This window comes from Crinia signifera, chromosome 7 (assembly GCF_055691185.1).
Source record: "Crinia signifera chromosome 7, ASM5569118v1, whole genome shotgun sequence".
In the NCBI taxonomy this organism is placed as follows: domain Eukaryota; kingdom Metazoa; phylum Chordata; class Amphibia; order Anura; family Myobatrachidae; genus Crinia; species Crinia signifera.
In genome coordinates this window covers 16275716-16282113 of record NC_139223.1, presented here as the reverse complement: position 1 = coordinate 16282113, position 6398 = coordinate 16275716, and the positions used below count along the sequence as shown (strand labels likewise).

General features: G+C 47.7%; 1 non-coding gene across 1 annotated transcript; it reads right to left on the bottom strand.

Annotated features, from left to right (window-relative positions):
* Nucleotides 1-5100: 5100 nt before the first annotated feature.
* On the bottom strand, nt 5101-5173 carry TRNAK-UUU (transfer RNA lysine (anticodon UUU)). The gene has a single exon. It is a non-coding gene; the product is annotated as a tRNA-Lys (tRNA).
* Between the last annotated feature and the right edge of the window lie 1225 nt (nt 5174-6398).

Sequence of the window (6398 nt, the reverse complement as noted above, 5' to 3'; positions counted from 1 at the left end):
CGTCTCTAGAAACCTGCAGAACTTTCTACTGTTCCACAAACCTCCTGACCTGCAGATCATCTCACCCTTACTGCAGAAGCCGCTGATACATATCCGCACACACATGATTTATGGAGCCGCGATGAGGCCTCTATGGGTTCGCTCGTAGTCCCTGTATTTCTGCAATTTACCACAACCTCATAGCCGGCAAGGTTGGAAACGAATGATCGCCGTTATCATGTCGGCATTCATCTTGTCATTAATGGTGGCCCCGACTGGCATTGTCTACTTGGATGATATGTCGACATGACGAACTCTCGGCAAACATTCCCTGGTATTCTGGTGATGTCTTACCATTGTGTCCTGATGGTCACGTGTCAGTTCCGGTGTCTGAGGAGTGGCAGGTAGTGCCCTTAGTCCCTAACCTTCCACCACCCACAGCCTAACCCTGACCATCATGGCAGTGCCTAATCCTAACCCTCAACATCTCATGAATGTTTTGTGTTCATGGTTTGTGTCACAGTCGGTGCTTTTGCGTGTGTGAAGTTTCCTCTTATAACGTTGCTCAGAGCGCGCCGGGAAACCCTGACTCCGCCAATATGATGGGGGCAGAGTGGTTACAAAATCAGACCTCAAAGATGGTCTCAGTATCTGTGCCCATTCAGATGCCCTATTGTGCAGTTACTATGGAGTGCGCCCTCTGCAAAACGGGACTGGTGCGATGACGGTAACATTGATTGGGTCCAGTGACTGGTGCAGCTTTCAAGAGGCGCGGTTTTATGATTTCGGGGGGGCAGCACCACATACGCTGGACACACTGTAGTGCCCTCCTCGTTATCATTATACCACACATAAAGCCCAGGTGACATAGGATAACATGTCCCGCATGTGTGGGAGACTCCTGTGTGTCTGAGTCACTGGCCACCCTCCCCGTCTGCTTATTTGTTAATCTGTAATGGAGAAGGAAGGGAGAGGAGGGAGCTCTCTAATGTGCGGGCTGCTGGGGGGCATTGGGTTCCACTCATCAGGGCTTAAAGTGGTCCTGGAGGGGTGATGGAACTCATTTCCCTCTGCCACCTAATCCCTTCCCTCCCCCCATTAGGCGGGGCCAGTGGTAGGTGTTCGGCACCTTCCCGGCAAACTATAATGCTTTTCTGCTAGAATGACTGTGCAGGGCCAAGGTGGAGGTTAAACTTGTTGCACCTCACCATAACAGGTGGTGGAACTATGTGCCACCCCCCCCCCCCCCCATTAACTCTCTGCTCTCAGTGACCCCACCTCTAATGGTGCACTTGTGGAGACACAGCTCGTAGAATGCTGTTTTAGCTCTATGTATGGTCGACCACTGGAGTCCACGTGGATGCTAAAGTCTGAAAAGATCCCAAAAGAAGAGAAAAAAACTCTTGTTGGCCTTTTCATGACCATCCCGACCTTTTGCTTGTGATGACCTTTTGTCTCGGTCGAGTTTGTGCATGTCAATCATGTTGACTTATTGTCCGGATACCGTGTTGCCTACATAAGTGTCCATGGCAGGAGTAAACTCATCCCCAACACCTCGCTGACCCTTGTCTCTGAGTTGAAATGGAAACCGCGCCATGTGCCCTGCGCCCTGCGAATGATCATAGGAATGATCTGAAACACCATCCACTAATGACCTAATAGATGTCAGGCCTCGGTGACAGTCATTGCCATCCCCATGATGGCAGGACAGTAGAGATCTTCACTTTAAGCTTCGTTATCTTCCTAAGGTTACAGAGTTGGTGGGAATCTATGCCCAAGGTAAAACTTCCAAGGTGGATGGAACCTTCAGAGCCTCAGACTTCTAACATTGGGGACCATGTGGCGTCATCGTCTTGTTGTATTTCAAGTTCATCTAATCTATGCCAACCGGATCTCGCCTGCTTTAAGCGAGTTCCCAATTTCTTTGATAAAGCAATGTTCTGCTTATATCGCCAATATTGTATTCAGAGAGCCTGGAATAAATTTTGCTGACAGAGCATAAAAATAGTTTTATTTCCTTCTGGTGATCCCCAGACCTAGATATTCGGCCGTCTCATTTCTTCTGGTTTGGGAATCACATTTTGGGACATTGCCTAGATGTCTATCAGTAGAGGAATGGCATTCTCTACTACCTTTGGTCAGTAGGTCATCTAAGTCTAATATATGTATTCCACCAGTTTTGTAATCAATGGGACCATTCCTTTGGAGACAGTTCTCTGATAATCTGAATTTGCTAATGGGAAAAGCTTTGTACTGATGATGTTCTTTTCCAGATATTGAACTTGGGGAGCCTCTGATGGTACTGCAGTAGATGTGTTTAAAACAGGTCAAAACACCCCTTCCCCAGAGACAGAACAAGCATGTATACTAGATGAGATCTGATGTGTGTTGTCCAAGAGACCGTGCAATCTTGTTTGATTCCAGGAATCTCTAGTCTTCCCCCTGAGGCTGCTGGAGTCTGGTTAGCATTGGTCACTCTAGATGTGGTCTTGGGACCTTTGGGCATCTCATTTCTTCCAAGCTTCTTCTAGCTCTGAGAGGTCTATATTGCTTTGCCTCCTGTTAATTTGCTTTAGAGATCCTCAAAAATGTTCTCATCTCTGGGTATGGATAAAAAATGCTCATCCTCACCCAGCCCCTATTGGTAATGCTTTCCAGCTTTGAGTCAAAACAGAGGGGCAGAAGGTATACATTTACCTCTGAGGCACTGCCACCATTGGCACAATCTTGCTGGCTGGCACAGAAATACTCTAAGGATCCTTCAGGAAGCTTCAGTTCTTCAGTAGAACACATTCATTGTCTTTTTCGATTACTTCCAGTGTTTGAATAAATTATTCCCTCCTTATTCTGTCCTTGAGTTCCCTGGCCTATAGGCAAGTAAAATAATGTCAATCACATGAGGAAGAGGCCCCAGCTATCATATAGGAGGTGATGGATCAGCGCCAGATCTGTTGGCCAGGAAACCTTTTTTCACTGGTTGGTCTCCCTCTTCTGTAATTACTTCCTGCAAGACTTGTGCCCAAAATACACCACTCAAGGCTCCCTCAGAAGTTCTCACACCCTTAATGAACCGTTCTTCCATTACACATAAAGGGCTATCACCCCGTTGTACTGAGCCCTCCAGGAGACCTCGGCCTGGTTCCTCCTCAGGGAAATGCTGAGTCCTGGGTGTGACAATCAGCAGTGGAAGAAGCAGACAGTAACGAGTAATGAGGTGGCAGCTTCTGTCTCTCAGTAACACAGATCGCAGTCTCTCTGGAGTAGGGTGCGATAGGTCCAGAAGGTATAAACCGTGACAGCTTCCAGCTTCACCAGCTAATTACAGGCAATTACTGATTGCTCATCCTCAGGCTGTGTCCCACGGGGTCAAAACTGCTTCCAAACCAATGTATGATTTACCGAATCATCAGGGGAACCTCGCTCCTCTCATGAAGACCATGTAATTAAATACATCTCTGCACCACAGTGAATAGCTGAACGCAGCTGTATTTCCAGGTCATTAGACTGATGTACATCTCCGCTGCTTCCAGCAACATGTGATAAATAGGTCCATGCTTGGTTCCTATTCTGTGATGTGAGTGGGAAGGACACCCAGGCCAGGGACAATAGCTAATCGATAGTGAGCTACGTATGACAGGGCATATAGTGGGTGATGTGGATGATGGGACAGATAAAGGCACAGGGCCGGAATCTAAATTGGACGCAAAACGCACACAGTGATTTGTGTCACTTAGCCCTGCCCAGCACTGGAATTTTGGTGACGCTCTCTCCCCATCCTACCAGCTTCACAACGAATCAGGTGGGATGCGGGAGATTTGGCTTCTCTTCCAGGAATTTAGGGGACTACCCGTAAAATCTGGAGTCTCCTGCAACTTCTGGGAGAGTAACACGTGCCCAGGAGTATTCAGAAATTGTTGCACATACACTGTTGAAGATCAGGCCGTTACTGATGGCACTATCAAGGCGGCATCAGTCAGTCATTATAAGGTGTCTGTATAGATGTGACTAGTGCATCCAGCATTTAAAGTCGGCTGAGCGTCTACTGAGAGTGCAGCCTTCCTGGAGAGCGCTAGATCCCTATCTTATGACCAGCGCCACACAGTGGACACATGACCATGAAAATGATCTTTCCAGCATCGACAAAGCAAAGGCCTTTGAGAAAAGCAATGTTTGGCCAGTTATGGCACATTCACAGTCAGTAACTGAAATACAGTATATTCTAAGGATGCTTCAGGGGCGCGGGTGACGCATATTAACCCCTTGATTGTTCGGTTTTCCTGAAACACGTTGACATGGCTAAGGGCCACAGGGTTGGAAGGTCGACAGTCAAAATGTTGACGGGAGTTTTTCAAGTTTTTTGGTCCCGAATGTTAACATGGACACCGTCAAAGTGTCCCCTCGCTGCGCTCAGCATTCTCTCTCCACGCCGTTGTGGATGGTAGGGAATGAAATACCGCCTGTCAGCTAAAAAAACTCATGTCAAACTTTTGACTTGATCTAGCCATTGTCGACCTAATGCTTTTGTCAACCTTCCAACACTGTTGCCCTAAGCCATGTCACCTTCAGTGGTCGACACAATGCACGTCGACTAATAACTGTATCCCGCGGTTCTGTTGGACACTGCAGACTATAATAGTGCTGGGAGTGAGCGGAGGGGACGCTGAAGGTGACAGCAGAGATGGGTGACGGGCGGCTGCTACTCACACCCCACAATCAGCGTCAATAGTGCAAGTCTATGTTTGTGTAACATTCAGAATACCTCAAATAACTTCCTGACATTGCAGAACAGGCCCCGGCCGGCGCTGTGTAATCCTGAGGTGCACTGACACTCACATATACAGTAATAGGCTGTCCTGCAGTGACAGAGAAGAGTAATGTCACGTTCTTATACAGTAAGAAGTAGACCAGCTGCTGCAGCGCCACCTGCAGGCGCCATCTAATCATCACACCACAGCTTACTACAGCAGCACATGGACTTCAAATGGAAACTTTATTATTTAGCCCAATATAAAACTTTTACTAAGCGGATACAAGTGCGGCTGCGGAAATGCTGCAGGGAAGAGTATTGTCTGTATTATAGAGCATGTGCTCGTTGCTGAATAAGCAAAAGAACTCTGGAGCCGCCCGAACAGGGACTTGAACCCTGGACCCTCAGATTAAAAGTCTGATGCTCTACCGACTGAGCTATCCGGGCTCCATACAGGCTGCATTACCTGTATGGTATACAGACACACTGCCTTACCTGTATGGTATACAGACATGCTGCCTTACCTGTATGGTATACAGACACGCTGCCTTACCTGTATGGTATACAGACATGCTGCCTCACCTGTATGGTATACAGACACGCTGCCTTACCTGTATGGTATACAGACACACTGCCTCAACTGTATGGTATACAGACACGCTGCCTTACCTGTATGGTATACAGACACGCTGCCTTACCTGTATGGTATACAGACACGCTGCCTCACCTGTATGGTATACAGACACGCTGCCTTACCTGTATGGTATACAGACACGCTGCCTCACCTGTATGGTATACAGACACGCTGCCTCACCTGTATGGTATACAGACACGCTGCCTTACCTGTATGGTATACGGACACGCTGCCTTACCTGTATGGTATACAGACACGCTGCCTTACCTGTATGGTATACAGACACGCTGCCTCACCTGTATGGTATACAGACACGCTGCCTCACCTGTATGGTATACAGACACGCTGCCTCACCTGTATGGTATACAGACACGCTGCCTCACCTGTATGGTATACAGACACGCTGCCTTACCTGTATGGTATACAGACACGCTGCCTTACCTGTATGGTATACAGACACGCTGCCTTACCTGTATGGTATACGGACACAGCTGTGCGAGACTGAATGTTCTGCTGGGGGTTATTCTGGTTCACTCCTTCTGGCAAATTCCTTCTCAAATGGACAAAACCATGTGCACTGCAGGTGGGGCAGATGTAACAGGTGCAGAGAGAGTTATATTTGGGTGAGTTATTTTGTTTCCGCGCAGGGTAAATACTGGTTGCTTTATTTTTACACTGTAGTATAGATCTCACTTTGAAGTAAAACCCCACCCAAATCTAATTCTCTCTGCACAAGTTACATCTGCCCCACCTGCAGTGCACCTGGTTTTGTCCATTTGAGAAGCAATTTGCCTTTGCGAGTGAACCAGAATAAACCCCTATGCTCTGTGAAGAAAATGGTCCTTAATAGATCCCTTTACATCACGTTATTGTTATCTGTATGTCACATACAGGGCCTGATTCAGTCCTGCTTGCTAGTCTGCATATATTCGCTGCCAGCCCGCCGCAAGCACATTCCTGTCGCACACCCCCGCTGACTGAATCCCTGCATTAGTATGCCCAGCATTTTATGGGCGTGGCCATTAAATGATGGGCGGT